This window comes from Helianthus annuus, chromosome 16, assembly GCF_002127325.2.
Source record: "Helianthus annuus cultivar XRQ/B chromosome 16, HanXRQr2.0-SUNRISE, whole genome shotgun sequence".
In the NCBI taxonomy this organism is placed as follows: domain Eukaryota; kingdom Viridiplantae; phylum Streptophyta; class Magnoliopsida; order Asterales; family Asteraceae; genus Helianthus; species Helianthus annuus.
The window spans coordinates 42,874,238-42,888,286 of NC_035448.2; the positions used below are offsets into that span (position 1 = coordinate 42,874,238).

At 40.5% G+C, this 14,049-nt stretch overlaps 1 long non-coding RNA gene across 1 annotated transcript; it reads right to left on the reverse strand.

Moving 5' to 3' along the window:
• Positions 1-13,172: 13,172 nt before the first annotated feature.
• Positions 13,173-13,953, reverse strand: LOC118488122. The gene is made up of 2 exons (XR_004883810.1): positions 13,577-13,953; positions 13,173-13,489 (listed from the first exon to the last, which is right to left on the reverse strand). It is a non-coding gene; the product is annotated as an uncharacterized LOC118488122 (long non-coding RNA).
• Between the last annotated feature and the right edge of the window lie 96 nt (positions 13,954-14,049).

Here is a 14,049-nt window from a genome sequence, read left to right on the forward strand (position 1 = left end):
TTGAAAACCCATTTTGTATTGATTTTCCTTTGACCATCCGGCAATCCACTAACTTCCACACCCCCAACTTTTCAAACTGACTTAACTCTTCTTGCATTGCTATGACCCAAGAGTCTTCAGTAAGCGCCTCTTTGTAAGTTCTCGGTTCAACCTGCGAGATAAAACAACTTAATGAAAATTCAGTTTGTAAAGGTGCTACTGTAGAATAAAAAAATGTTAAGCCCTGGTCAATTTGACGTCTCGTGCGAACGCCCGATTGCAATTCTCCTATGATTAACTCCTCTGGATGATAAGACAGAGTTCTCGGCATCACTTCGCTTGGAACATCTACATTTCCCTCCAGATTAGTAACATTCTGCTCTGCATCTTGTTCATCAACTTGGTTTGTTTGACTTGACAACTGGATCTGCTCCCCCTCAAGATCTGAATCACCATGGTCAAATACTGGCATGTTATCAGCTTCTTGATCATCATTCACCTCCGACTGATTACCAGGAGCAACTTCATCATCATGTTCACCAGCAGTACTAGGACCTGCTTCATCGTCATTTGAAGTTTCCCGAGGTCTTCTAGAATACTCCGCTGGAAACCTGAGCTGCGACTCATACTCTCGCAAAATATCCAGCTCATCAAAGAAATCTTCTTCTTCCTCAGATTCTTCCCTCATGTCAAACGAATCCCAAAGTTTGTCATAAGGATAACGCCATGAATCACCAGGATTCTGTGGCGGCATAGTGTATCCCTGACATTCAACATTCGCTGCTTCAATAATCCGCTTCTCACTTGGAACGAAGACACGTCGCATAGGACTTGAATAACCAACAAAGATTCCCTCAATGCTCTTCGAACCAAACTTTCCATTAGGCTCTATCACCGTACAGGGTGACCCAAACGGTTCTAGATACTTCAAATTCGGCTTGCGTTTACTGAGTAGCTCAAAACACGTCTTGTTGAACTTCTTTACAGTAAGAACTCTATTGAGAGTATAGCATGCAGCAGAAACAGCTTCAGCCCAGAAATTAATTGGTAACTTAGAATCTGCAAGCATCGTTCTGGCTGCCTCGATTAGCGTCCGATTTTTGCGTTCTGCAACTCCATTCTGCTGCGGAGTGTACGGAGCACTAAACTCATGCAGTATACCTCGTTCGTCACAAAATTCTTCCATCTTACTGTTTTTGAACTCAGTACCATTATCACTGCGAATTCTACAGATAGGCCTCTGGTACATTCTCAATTCTTTTAAACAATGCTATCAAGCTGTCAAACGTTTCGTCTTTTGATTTCAAAAACATAACCCAAGAAAATCTGGAATAATCATCAGTCACGACCAAACAGTAGGAATCTCCTGTTATACTCTTGACATTCACTGGACCAAACAAATCCATGTGAAGTCGTTCCAATGGTCTTGAAACTGAATTAACTTGCTTTGTAGGGTGTGACTTTTTCTTCTGTTTGCCTTTGACACAACTTATGCACTCCCCTTCCAGATGAAAACCTTTGACATGCACTCCTGTCACCAAATCGTTATGCACCAAGTGATTCATTTTCCTTAGGTGAATATGCCCCATCTTTCGGTGCCATAACCTCGACTCTTTTTCCGTTGCTCTGGACACAAAACAATGAGCCTGACCCGTGGTTGTAGTAGCAACGCTCATGTCCAACACGTACAGATCGTTGACTCTTGGTGCCCTCATGATGATCCACTCTTCAGGTATCACAAATCCCGGTTTCAAGATCAAACATTCTTTGTCGGTGAAATGAGTAGTATACATCCTGTCACAGATCTGGGAGATACTCAGCAGGTTGTTCTCCAGCTCAGCGATGTAGTTAACTCTCTCAAACGTTACGATGCCGTTCGATAACGTTCCTTCACCTATAATCCTTCCTCCTTGATTACCCGCAAAACCCACGTAACCACCATTAATGTTATTCACATCATACAGCAATGCGGTCTTCCCTGTCATATGCCTTGACGCTCCACTATCCATTATCCATCTGGATACAAGTTTTGGAAGATCCTGCACATAACAAATCATCATTTAAACAACTTCAAGAAAAATGCCGATTCATGCTTCGCAAACCAGGAAGCTCCGGCAATTCAAACTGTTTAATCAAACATGGTATCCACCCAGGCTTCATCAGCCTTAGGTGTAACCTTGACTCTCGCAATTTGAATTTTGAAATTTTCAGCCTTGAGAGGTGGAAAATTTGCATCATAATCAACCGTAATTGACTCTTCAGCATTTTTCACCTCAGAAGTTGAAACTTTCTTCTCAACTTTTGATTCAATTTTAGGTTTCCACACCTGTTGAGTTAATGCAACCCGTTTGTAAACTATGTCATTTTTAGTTACCAACTTCTTTACGGGTTCATTTTTCACTTTTAAGTTGTCAATTTTAACATTCTTCTTCTCAACAAACCTTTTCTCAACACTCATCGGTGCTTTACCCTTCACATCAACATTCTTCTGTTGAACTTTCACAGCTTTAGTCTTAGGCTTCACATAAGTACACTTTCGTGCAATGTGACCAACCTGATCACACCTAAAACAAGTACGAGTATCAGCTACCCGACTCGTGCCTTCAGACTGAGCCTGTGAAGCTCTCTTCTCAAAAAATTCTTTATTAGATTTCGAAAAAATTTGTTTCTCTTCATCATCTAGTGAACTCGAACTGTTTACAAACTTTTTCGTTTCGACAAACCTCTTGTTTGGAACATTCCTTTTCTGATACGGTTTACCCCCCTGATAACCACCCGACCAGTTGTTTCTGTTGTTATTGTAAAAACGCGGTGGATTAACAGATTTTTTGTTATAAACCCTATCTTTCATTCGACTCAGATTATTCACTGCTGACAACTCGACTTCAACAAGTTTGAAAACATTTGTCAATTTGTTCAAGTTTACATTCTCTATCGGAAACTCAGAATCTGAAAACAACTTATCCGAACCCATCATCTTGTACATGACAAGGTTTGATTCTTCATCTAAGTTGTTCTTGGACTTTTGTTTCGGAATGTATTTATCCAAGAAACACCCATCCTCCTCAGAAGTGTCACAATCCGGTTTAAGCACTTTGTCTACCACACTTTTCACCACATCATTTTGGACACCCTCGTCATTGGAAGACGTGAACGTGACATCAATGTTCTCAGGAAGTTTAACATCACTTTCTTCCTCAATTTCCACCAAACTAGACTGCTTTTTCGTGTAGTTGTCTAAAATTGGCGGTGGAACTTTGTGAAACCCTACACCCGTTCCATCAGAAAACACATCCTCACCAGCTTTGTTTTTCCCTATGGGTTTGGGAACAATATGCTGCAAAACAAAGCTTGCTGAGCTATAGCTGTTTAACTTCAACTGAATTCGTTCGTTTTCAATTTCAGCTTCTTGAACTTTGAGTTTCAGTCTAGCAATTTCATCTAGTTGTTCGTTAATTGATTCTTCATTTATTCTTACCACAGCTCTTAGATGTTCATTTTCTTTATATGTTTTGCCATTTCGATCATCACTATCTTTCACAATACTTTTAAGTTTTTCGAACTTTTCAGAAAATTGACGGTTTTCAAGAATTAACTTTTCATTTTCACATTTAACTTTCTCATGTTCAATCTTGTCAGTTTCAATTTGAGCCATTAATTCTTTAATCCGTTCAGTTGAAACTTTTACAGTTTTGTCACGACCGAGAATCTGATCCTCAACACTTTTAACTTTTGTTGTCAGATTCTTGATTTTCTCATTGTTAAGGTACGTGACAGTACTACAAAAATTGCATTGTTTGGTGCAATTTTTGCAATCAGCATTTCCATCAATCTTGTTACCTGACGCATTTGTTGACACACTTTGACTGACCAGCACCTTTGACTCAGTAACAGATTAGGGTCTACCTCAAGTGCTTTCACAGCTAGCACCTTGTCAGCCATCTTTCCCAGGTTCTCAGCTATCAACTCTTGCGTAGTATCGATCAAGCCCGTATAAACCTTCTTTACTTTCTCAATCTCTTCTTTTTCTTTCATCTCTTTCTCTTCCTTCTCCTTTCTCTCTTTTTCTTTCTCTTCTTCAATCATTTTCTCAGTTGGCGTTCCCCACCACTTGTGCTGCCAGTACTCATCATCTTCTTTTATTTCCTTGATGATGGCTTCAATATCGAGTGTGCTATTATCAATTGCAATGTTTCCATACCGATCAAGATAGCATTCTCTGTCTGGATCCCATCTATTTGCTCTTCTTGCTTCCAGATAAATCCGAGAGATCCTCAAGATTCTGTTTTCAGCAATCATTTTTCGATAACAGTACTTCTGCTCGTCAGTACGATCATCTTTCCACGGAATTGGTTCATCATCATTTGCCATGAATGCGTAACCAACCGCATCTTCTTCCGGTAACACTTCCTTACTCCAATCGTACCCCTCATCATCATAAATCACAGCTAGAGCCCTTGATTTGTGTCTGTTATCTTCAGACTGCTTCAATCTAGGCGGCTCGGATTTATTCTGATGGTAGATTGCCTTTTTGTAGTAATCGTCTCTAAACGGATTCTCTGACTCATCAGCGTACGCGTTTCTGCATTCCCGCTTGAAGTGACCCTTCTGCTTACACTTAAAGCACGTCACTTTTGTTTTGTCGAACCCCAACTTTGTAGACGGACCACCAATCGTCTTTCTCCCGGTAATTTCCATGAAACGCTGAGCACGTCGAACAGCACTCGCCATTGCCCAACGAATGTCGATAAGCTCCATTTCTTCGGGGTCCATCTGATCGTAATCTTCTTTCGTCAGATTTGTGTTCCCGATCTTACCAGCCACCAACCCTTCATAAGACTCTAGCACAGATGCCAAAAAGACCATCTGTTGCTTAGCCGACTCCTCACCAAAATTCTGTGCGTTCTTCAGATCTATCGCGATATTACAAGAAAACTTTGCATCAGAACGATTTGCAGAAGACGTAGATCCACTGTGATAACCACTGTGGCTTTCACTGCTTGGACTGCTTTGACTTTCTTTGTTTGCTGAAGGAACATTCTCAGCAGTAAATGCAGTTTTAGGAGAAGCAGCTTTCAGCATTAAGCTTTTCGGATAGTACAGATCCAGGTTTTGCTGATAAGATGAGTGATTGATTTTGTGTGTTTTCTTCAGTTCTAGCTCATGACTTTCAAGTCTCTCAATCACCAAATCTGGAGTCAAATTTTCAGGAGCAATAGTGTTCTTCAACATCAGTGCGTAATATCTCCAATCCACTTCATCTGGTAATGAATCGAACAGTTTGTCAACAAGTTCTTCATCAGAATACGTGATCTTATGTCGTGCAAGCTCCAGCTTCAAATGACCGGACCTTTCAATCATTTTGCAAACCGATTCATTTTTAAGACAACCAAACATGTCAAACTCTTTTCTAAGAAGTTTCGTTTTATTTTTTACAATCTCTTCACTTCCTAGACACTTCTTCTTGAGTTTTTCGCATAAATCTTTTGCATTGGAGTAGTCTATCAACGAAATGATGTCTTCCCGCACCGACTGAAATAGTAATGCCACACACTTTTGCTCGGCAACAAATCCTTCAATTTCTTCAGCTGATCTTAATGCTTCACCATTCTTCTTTCCATTTGCATATCCGTTTTTCATACTTTTCCAACTTGCAAATGCGAATGCCATCAGCCAGTCTTCGAACTTAGTAGACCACCTACTATAGTCTTCTATAGCCATCAGCTTCGGAGGTTTGTTGAATGTACCAAATGCGGTCTCCGACTCCCAAGCTTCTTTCTTTTTCTCTTTCGGTGGATCCTCGTTCGTATTGCTTGAAGACGTATCATTGTTTCCAGAATTTCCCGTGAATGCGTACATGTCGCTGAACGGGTTCAAGAAAATATCGTCCATCGTGAATGTACCTGTAAAATCAGACAACACTTAAAAAAATTGATTTTTGAAAATATCAGACTCAAACGGAACCTGTTCAAACGGAATGGTTCAAACAGTATTCAAACGAGCAGGTTATTTTCAAACGGAATGGACTTGTCCGTTTAAAATAACACTAGTTTCAAACGATAGATATTCAAACGACCACCTTCAAACGAAGTGACTTCAAACGATTACACTTCAAACGATATGATTCTAATTCAAATGACAGTTTCAAACGGACCTCATTTTCAAACGATTGTTCAAACGATCAGTATGTTTTCAAACGATAGGACTTGTTTTCAAACGGATGACGTCACTTTTCTCGAACAGTTTCAAACGGACACGATGATTTTGGTAAGTTTTAGGTCGAATTTTAGTTCCAAATTGTCCAGGATTAGTTAATAGTAAATTTCATTTGATATGTGAACGTTTCAAGCCATTTTAACCGTGACAACTAGTTCAAATCAGAAAAGAAAGGTAGAAGTGAGATAATCCGGCGATTTCAAGCTGTATTTGGTATGAACTCCTCGTCCTGAGCTCTGATACCACTTGTTGGACCGTTTCGATGACCTTAAACGTCAGTAGAAGTAGTTCATCTCAGTTTACAAAGGCGGAATCAAAGTAAACCATGTCAAAAACAGCTTAATCCTTTCAATTCTTCTTTCTATTACTGATTGCGAGTCTTTACAATGATTCTGATACAAATTCGATAGCACCTTGACTCACAAACACACACATTCGTTATTCTGACCGTTTGAACTGAACCACTATATATAGACCCAGGCTGTCCGTTTGAACGAGACACAACATGCTCAAACGGACATGCTTCAAACGACCATGCTTCAAACGGCTACACATGATTCAAATGGCCAGGTGAACTTCAAACGGCCAGGGTATGTTCAAACGGCCAGACGTCCTAAAACCTATACAAACCCTAATTTAATCATGTTTATGCACCCATTTAACCTATCTAGACACAAGACTTAATAAGACGTAGTCAGCAGACATTTCGTGCACCAACAGCCGCTTTATCTTCGTTTGTTACGTTACATGGTTGGGGGTCATCGTCATCATAGTAGGTAACGACCGCTCTACCTTCATCCTCCAAATTCATGTTGTGAAGAATGATACATGTGTACATCACGTTTCCAATCTGATCCTTGTCCCATAGTCGACAAGGCATTGCCAATATTCGCCACCTTTTCTTCAAAACACCGAATGCTCGCTCGACGTCTTTACGTGCAGCCATCTGGACCCTGTTAAACTTTAATCTCTTTGGATCTGTGGTACCGTGTCTTGTGAATGATTTTACGAAAACCCCCCACTCTGGGTAAATCCCATCAACTAGGTAGTACCCGTACACGTACTCAACCCCATTTACAAAGAAACTTCCTTTGGGTCCTGTACCATTTACCCGATCATTGAAAAGAGGCGAGTGGTTTATGATGGTAATATCATTATGTGAACCTAGCATACCGAAGAACGCATGCCATATCCAAAGATCTTGGGACGCAACTGCTTCAAGCATGATGGGTGGCACCCCGTGAAATCCACTAGTGTGAGCGCCTTGCCATTGGGTAGGAGAAAGTTCCCAAGGCCATTTCATACAATCTAAACTACCTAGCATCCCGGGTAGCCCATGATAATCTGCGTGACGTTCCAATATTTATTGCATGTCACTGACGGAGGGCTTTCTCAAATATCTTTTCCTATAAAGTTCTAGAATACACGAACAAAAGTTGTGAAGAGTTTCTCTAGCTACACGTGCAGACATTTTTAAATAGTCATCCATAATGTCCGAATTATTGCCGTACGCTAACTGCCTAAGTGCGGCCGTGACCTTTTGCCACGTACTAAATCCTAATTGCCCGGTGACATCGGGTTTTTGTTGGAAACAAACATATTTCTCCTCAAGATCTCTAAATATTCTTAAAAATAAGTTTCTACTCATACGAAAACGACGCCTAAACATTTTTTCATCATACTTAGGTTCCGCTGAGATCGTTAGCGGTGTGCCGTTCACGAGTGATGTACCTTCTCCTCCATTTAGGTTGTTGAGTCTCTTCCTCATCGTCTTCGTCTTCCACGATAGCTTTCACCACCGCCACGATCGTTTGTAGAAATATTTCCGCACCATCGTCAGACGATGATGACGATTCACTATAACTTGAAGAACTCATGGCAATATTGTGTTTTATGTGTTTGATACCGTGTGAGAAAAATGTTAAATGTGGTAAGTATTTATAAAGGAATTTTTTTTTAAAGTAGCCCCCAACGGCTACTTTTAATGGGCCAATCACAATCCGCCAACTCACCTTGCTCCCCCGCCCCACGCCCGGCTTGAAAGCCAAGCCCCAAGGGGCCACGCCCCAACCCAAGCCCCATACCCCACGGCCTTATAAATATTTTTCTATTCACTTTCTTCCTTTCACTCCAAATTTCATTTCTCTACTATTCATCTTCTACAATCTCTCATACCTGCAACCAGGTCTTTATGTAAGATACCTCAATGACGGTTTAACCATTAAAAAATCATTTTCTCCATTAAAGCTGAAGCTTTCCATGTATTCACAAATCACAGGTGCTTCACAATATTCGCTAAGGTGCATTTACCGGGGTTGATAAGAGCTTTGATTTGACTTAATTCACCAACTATGTTGATTGCGAGTGGGGTAAGATTTTTATTGATTATATGTACTAGAGTTAAATGCATGGTTGGTTCCTGTGATTTACAGATATTGCAGACTTGGTCTCGATGCTTTAATAATTATAGAGTTGGTCCCAATAGTTGTACCTTTTGCACTTGTGTAGTCATTATCAATAATCTATATTAAATATCTCAGTTAAGTGCGTATGACATGTCTATTATACCCTTAAACAATTAAAAAAAAAATAAAAGAAAAGAAATGGACCCACCTTTTTCCTCATCTTCTCCATCTCTCTTTCTTTCTCTCTCTCCCCAACCCTTCTTCTACCACTTCACCACCATCCATCTACCATATTTAATTACACAAACCCATATCAACATCCGTTTAATCAAAGCAAACAAAAATCAATCCTGACAGTACCCATGTAAACTGTCGAAAAGAAGATAATAAAGATAATAAATTATAGTATAGGGGCTAGTGTGTAACATGGTGTTCTATAAACACCCTCATTGTTTAAACCCTAATCATAACTTACAATTCAATACAAGCCTCTTTTTGATCTCTATACCGGTTGATATGGTATCAGAGAAGTGTTTCTGATTCTTGAAACCGTTTTGCTCATCATCTACAATCTATCCCAACCAATCCAACCTCAAATCAGAAAAACCTGACAATCAAAATCAAACTCCGAAAATCGAACCAATCGAACCATTGCAAAACCTAAACCATAGAAACCCCCCGTCAGAGCCACCGTGATCTCCGCCAATGGACGTAGCCGGCCAATAAAATAATGAAAAGTTTGGATCTGTAATCCCGTGATCATCACCGTCACAAAAAAGATAAGAACTTCTTTTCTTTGTTATTTGTTTTCATAGAATGGTGTTTGTAAAAAAATCAACAAAGGATATTTGTTGTGTTTCTCGATGAATACAAAAGGATTTAAAGCACTAGGCTCCACCATTTAGAAAGCAATTTATTGCTTATATTTCACATCGATCAACAGAAAACAATTTTTTCTCCTTTTTATTGATTTGTTCAATCAGTGGAGATAAAGAAAGGAACTGACACATAATCAACTTTGTTAAGAAAAGAAAAAAATGGCTAATCACCAGGTCTATGAGCTGTTAAAAGACTATACTTCAACAAGTGGGGAAGCCTATTTAACAACCCAGAACAGTGGTGATCAAAACAACCCTTGGATCTTTGATTGTGGAGCCACTGATACGATGACGTACGAACCATTGGACTTCGTCTCTACAAAGAAACCAAACACAATCCACATCAAAACTGCAAATGGCGAAAATGCGTTAGTAAAGGGAGGAGGAACTGTTGAAATATCTCCCAACCTAAGACTGTCAGATTGTTTATATGTTCCTTCGTTAACACAAAAATTGTTATCAACAAGTCATGTTACAAAGGAACTCAATTGCACAGTTCTAATGCACACTCATTTTTGTATCTTACAGGACATCAGAACTGGAAAGATAATTGGGCGTGGTACTGAACGACAGGGCATCCTTCCGGGGATCTACATCTTTTACTCCCTGAACTCTTCCTGTCCAACGATGCTTGCTCAGTCAGGGGCTGCGATGCTTTCTCACTGAACAAAGAGTAGATAAGCATGGCTTTGGCATAAGAGATTAGGGCATCCTTCCGCTGGGTATCTACATCTTTTACTTCCTGAACTCTTCCCGTCCAACGGTACATCAGATTGTGAAACATGTGCCTTAGCCAAAAGCCATAAAAAACCTTTCAAACCAAGTAACACTAGGGTCAGTGAACCTTTTTCACTAATACATTCGGATGTTTGGGGTCCAGCTAAAACTAATGGAGGTCAAAATTTCCGTTTCTTCCTATTATTTGTGGATGAATGTACCCGGATGACATGGGTGTATTTTTTAAAACACAAATCTGAAGTCTTTGACAAATTCTGACTGTTTTACACCATGGTCCAAACTCAATTCAAAACGAACATTCAGATCTTACGATCTGATAATGGAGGGGAGTACGTTAAGAACTCCATGAAACAATTTATTCAAGAGAGGGGAATGATTCACCAAACCACTTGCCCAAAACACCCAGAACAAAATGGTGTAGTTGAGCGAAAAAATGGCATTCTGGTAGAAATGGCCCGGGCTCTTATGCTTGAATCCAAAGTCTCTAAATCTTTTTGGCCTGAAGTTATAAACACAGTTGTGTATCTCCATAACCATTTACCAACCAAAGCCCTTAACCTAAAAACTCCCATAGATGCCTTATCCACATTTACCAAACTACCCCCACCTTTTACCTTACCACCTAAGGTCTTTGGGTGTTTTCCCCATATACCCAAAATCGAACAATCCAAACTTGACCCATGTGCCGAGAAATGTGTCTTTGTTGGTTATGGGGTGAATCAGAAAGGGTACCGATGTTATAACCCATTACGACGTCGTGTGATTACCACTATCCACTGCGACTTTCTTGAAACAGAATATTACTATCAGTCCCATCTCAGTGGTCAGGGGGAGATAGAACATGAGGACACACTGAGTTGGTTGAAGTGGACTCCATCCACAGGCGAAGATAAGCCATCTTATACATCCACAGGCGTTAAGCCCGTCGAAAATCTTGCCCAAGAATCATCCAGACTGGTGTTTGAGGTAAGTGACTCTCCAAACCTTGAAAATGTGAATGAATCTGATCAAGTTACCACTAACAATCATGAAAGTCCCGAGACAATGGAACAGGTAGAGACTGCTAAGCAGAATAACGCAACCCAAGGAGAGGTCGAATCTAATGAACAACATGATGTAGGCTCTGGAACAACGGGAACATACGTTTTACCACCTATAGCCAATAGAGGGGTTCCTCCAAAACGGTACTCCCCAGAAAGGGAAACCAGAAATTCAATGTATCCTGTAGCTAATATGGTTGACGGGAACTTATCTGACAGTGCAAAAGCATTCGTTACCTCACTATACTCCGAACAAATACCTAGTTCCGTAAAAGAAGCCCAAGGTAAGAAGAACTGGAAAGAAGCAATGGAAACGGAGATGCATGCTCTTATGAAAAACACCATGTGGGAGAAGTGCACTCTTCCTAAAGGAAAGAAAACAGTTGGATGCCCGTGCGTGTATTCAATTAAATATAAACCTGATGGCTCCATTGGAAGATACAAAGCCCGTATGGGATCGATTACTCTGAAACATTTTCTCCAGTTGCAAAAATGGACACCATTAGAGTCCTTTTCTCTGTGGCAGCCAATAAGGAGTGGCCTCTCCACCAGTTGGATGTTACAAACGCATTTCTCCATGAAGACCTAACGGAAGAAGTCTACATGGAAGCACCTCCAGGTTTTTCAGGGAATTTCAAAGAAGGGGAAGTCTGTCGGTTGAAAAAGTCTTTATACGGGCTAAAACAATCTCCTCGGGCATGGTTTGGAAAGTTCACTTTGGCCATGAAAGAATATAGGTATCACCAAAGTAATGCTGATCATACTCTGTTCTTCAAGAGAAGAAATGGCCTTGTAACTTGTTTGATCATATATGTAGATGACATGATTATTACAGAAAATGATGTAGAAGAAATAGCACGGCTGAAAAAGAATCTGTTCTCAAAGTTTGAAATGAAAGACCTTGGGAATCTCAAGTATTTCCTCGGGATAGAAGTTCTCAGGTGTAAACAGGGGATCTTCATCTGCCAAAAGAAGTATGTCCTTGATCTCCTGGCGGAAACTGGGTTGATTGATTGTAAACCAGCAGATACTCCAATGGTGGTGAACCACAACATTCACATGGAACTTAATGGAGAGCTGGCAGACAAAGAAAGGTATCAACGGCTTGTGGGCAAGTTAATTTATCTTTCGCATACTCGCCCTGATATAGCTTATGCAGTTGGAGTGGTAAGTCAGTTCATGCATCAACCACAAGTTGCTCACATGGAAGCTGCTTAGAGAATTTTAAGGTACCTCAAGGGGACCGCAGGCCATGGAGTGTTGTTCAAAACGAATGGACATTTAAACGTTGAGCTCTACACAGATGCAGACTGGGCAGGAGATAAGGGAAACCAAAGGTCAACATCAGGATACTTCTCCTTGGTCGGTGGAAACCTTGTTACCTGGAGAAGTAAGAAGCAGAAGGTGGTCGCTCTGTCAAGTGCAGAAGCAGAATTTAGAGGTATAGCTCGAGGGTTAAGCGAAGTTATTTGGATTAGGAGGCTTTTAGGAGATATTGGTTTTCCCCAAAGGGCACCCAGTAAAGTTATGTGTGACAATACGACTGCGATACATATCTCAGAAAACCCAGTTCAACATGATCGAACAAAACACGTGGAGGTAGATCGACATTTCATCAAGGAAAAACTGAAGGAAAGAATCATAGAGCTCCCATATGTTCCGTCAAAAGATCAACTCGCAGATATTCTTACAAAAGCCGTCAACGGAAACACATTTAGTAGCTGCTTGAGCAAGTTAAGTATTGGTGACCCCACTACTCAACTTGAGGGGGAGTGTCAGAAAGAAGATAATAAAGATAATAAATTATAGTATAGGGGCTAGTGTGTAACATGGTGTTCTATATAAACACCCTCATTGTGTAAACCCTAATCATAACTTACAATTCAATACAAGCCTCTTTTTGATCTCTATACCGGTTGATATAAACAAATAAACATATATGTCAAATCAAATTGCATACAAGAACTGAACACAAACTAAAAAGAAATCAAACCTATATAATAACCTTAAAGAACCATCCCTAGTGGTTTAGTGGTGACCACGGGCCTTTAAGTTCCACCTATGGTGGGCCCGGATGAGTTTTCCCCTCCAAGTCTCATGTTCGAGTCTGGGTGACAGGTGTTTCTCATTGAGGGGTTTAAATTGGGGATCCATTATGCGAGGAGGCTTTCTAGTGTGGACCCGATTAAGACAACGTAAGCTAGATCTCCTGACAATTGCGAATAATTTACACCTTTAAAAAAAATAACCTTAAAGAATTCAGATTATGTTTGAAATTAACTTGACCAGAAACAACGCAAGATTTTACATAAAAACTAACCAGAAAATGTGTCGGAGAAACCATTATTTTCATGGATGCCCTGAAATGTCGTATGGGTTGCAGCATTTGGTAGTCGAACGATAAGGGGGGCGAATGGAGTGGTGGTTTACGGTGAGGGAAGCAAGGGAGGCGGCTGGTGTGGTCGTTTTCCGGTAGTTAGTTGAGGGTGGTGTGGGTTGTGGTTGTTGGTTATTATGAGTGTCACAGCAGGTCCGAAGCCGGAGATGGGTGGTGGACTAGTGGTTGTGACGGAGATGATGAAGGTGGTTTGGGGATATGGTGGTTGGTGATGGTAATGTACGGTGGTTGTGGTTTGGGGAGGTGGCGGTGGTGGACGAATCTTAAAGGGTGGAGTGAGGGGAAGAAGAAGGTAGGATGGGGGGGGGGGTTTATTTCCATTTGTTTTTTTTTAACTTTTGGGGTAAAATAGATATTTCACACATACTTAACTGAGATATTTAACATAGGTTAGT